The sequence below is a fragment of the Ipomoea triloba genome, chromosome 4 (assembly GCF_003576645.1).
Source record: "Ipomoea triloba cultivar NCNSP0323 chromosome 4, ASM357664v1".
Lineage (NCBI taxonomy): Eukaryota > Viridiplantae > Streptophyta > Magnoliopsida > Solanales > Convolvulaceae > Ipomoea > Ipomoea triloba.
In genome coordinates, this window is record NC_044919.1 from 19,636,126 (window position 1) to 19,638,737 (window position 2,612).

General features: G+C 36.9%; 1 non-coding gene across 1 annotated transcript; it reads right to left on the reverse strand.

The window, feature by feature from the left end:
- Positions 1-2,175: 2,175 nt before the first annotated feature.
- LOC116018030 lies at positions 2,176-2,282 on the reverse strand. The gene has a single exon (XR_004098065.1). It is a non-coding gene; the product is annotated as a small nucleolar RNA R71 (small nucleolar RNA).
- Positions 2,283-2,612: the final 330 nt, after the last annotated feature.

Here is a 2,612-nt window from a genome sequence, read left to right on the forward strand (position 1 = left end):
TGTGCTTATCTTCTTGCTTTATTTGATCCAAATTGACTTTTCTTGATTCTGTGTCTATAAGTGCGTCTCCCTTATTTGCTGAGTGGTTTTCAAGTTGTGTGTGCCTAGTTCTGGGTTTCTCATTTCTTTTCCACTTGTGCAGGTGCCTGTTACAACTTTAAAGAAACTTACTCCAAGAGCTGTCTTAGTATGGTGATATTGTGATGAAACAATCACAATTGAGGACGAGCATAGTTATCTGGATTATCATTCTGTTCGGACTATCTTTTGGATCATCATATTTTTGGATTATCAATATTCATATTATCATATTATTTGGATTATCATTATTCAGAATATCATTTTATTTGGACTATCTTTGATGGATTGAACTGCTTATTGTATGAGAATATCTACGAGGTGAATACTACTATGAACGTGGGTTGCATATGAAGAGTACGGTGATTCGTATAGATTTCAGTTGGTATGGATTGGTGGTTATTCTATTGGTGATATTATCTTCAATCGTATCATGGATTTTGTTTTAACGAAAAAGGAGCCAAAGATTCATCTTCTATTTCCAAGTCTGTTTTTTGTGTTGCTAAAAGCTCAAGGTTTTGCTCTTTACAAAAATGAACCGCTGCTTGAAATTCTTGGAAAGTATACTGTCGAACTACGGTTATGTCCAGGACGCCACTATGATGATCGTGCACATCTTCAGACAGTTCCTGTTCCAGTGATTAGTCCTGTGATAGGTGTTACACCCTCTGGCTCCCCTCTTTTTCTCTGCACAGGGCTACTTCAGCGCTTGACACAGCTGCTATTCTTGTGCTACATGCTCGTGTTCAAGCTTCCCAATCCACAATCCACTAGATGCACCTTTGTCAATTTTTTGACAAAAAGGGGGAGTTAAGGTTTTAAGGTATGTTGTGGAAATTTTTTGATGAATGCTTGGATTTATTGTACTAAGGGGGAGTAATAGCTCAGGGGGAGTTTTGGCATTTGGTTGAAGAGATTTGGAGTTTGACATGCTTGCTTGAGAAAATATGTTGAGGGGGAGTGTTCTTTTGCGTTTTTGCCGGTTTTGAAGCTTCTGTTTTGGTGGTCTGTTGCAGTGGGTTACGCATGTTTTTTCTTACAATATATGTTTGGTCTTTATTTTGTTTTAAGTGTTTTATCCTTGTTACCAAACTAACTTATGACATGAGTTTAATAATATTGATTTATGTTTAATTTCTTAAAAATGCCTAAGTTTGTTTGAAGGTGATTTTTGTCAAATAATTGCCAAAGGGGGAGATTGTAAGTGTACAGATGATACACGGTCCTTTGTTATTGGCTATATTATTTGTCAAAAATACACTTAGCCTATATCTAGTTGTTTATTAGTTTTTGGACCGTAAGCCAGTCTGTAAACCAGTGCTGATAGTGAAGCTGTGCCAGCGGACGCTGTCTCAGACAGCAAGGAATTAGTCCACCCTTTTAAATTGTGTGGCTAACAGAATTTTAAGGGGTGTGGCTCTCTTTTATTCAAGGAGTTTTCAGATCTAAAATTGTGAAGGTTGTTAAAGGATGCTACACTATTTAAAGGAAGGCATTTGAAGCTCTAAAAGTCACCTTTTCCACACAATACAAGTTGAGAGCTTTCACACGTGAATATTAAGAAGATCATTTGAAGATTTAATGATGTTCTACTACTGTCTTTGAAGCTGTCTTTGATGCTGTCGTTGATGCTGAGTCAAGATGAAGAATTGAAGAATTCTTGGCTTGCAGTTTTGTCAATCCAAAAGTAGATGTTGAAGGTTGTGTGTTGGTAGTGAACCTTTGTACGTTTGGGTTGTATTCCAACTTGTGTAAACCTTGGTGCATCTAGTGGATTGGGCAAAAGCTGAGTAGCCCTGCAGACGTAGGAGTTATAGCTCCGAACTGCGTGATCAATTCTTGTGTCCGGGTTCTCTTTCTTTACTTGCGTTTTTATTCTTGTTTGTTTTTAGTTTATCTAATCTGGACTAAAACCTATAAAAACGTTAAATAATCCCTGAACCCGTAAAGTATTGCATTCAAGATCCACGAAGTTATTTCAAGGCTAATGTTTTCCATATTGCATGAGGGGTGATGCTAGGCAGTGGTTCTTTAAGAAATTGGGATGATGTTTACAATGCTTTCATGTTTAAATATTACTCATCTCAAAAGATAATGGACTATAGGAGTAGGATATGCACTTATACTCAAAGAGAAGGGGAATTATTTCATGAAGCATGGGATCGTTTCAATTTGCTTTTGAACCAATGTCCACACCATCAATTTCCTTTGTTATTGTTGACACAATTCTTTTATGATGGTTTAAATCCTAATTGTCAGTCTCTTGTAGATACTACTGCAGGTGGATACACAGGCGATAAAAATAGTGATGAGTTACAAGCTATCTTTGAGAGTCTAGCTAGTAATTCTAGACAAAAAGCAGTGAGAGGTCGAAGAGCTGCTGTGCATGAAATTAGCACACAGTCTGAGTTGACAACACAAGTGGCTGAATTGACTAAACAGATTAACTTGTTGATGACTCACGATAATTCGAATAGAGAATTTTGTGCTTATTGCAATACATATGGTCATAACTCTTCTTTTTGTATGAATGC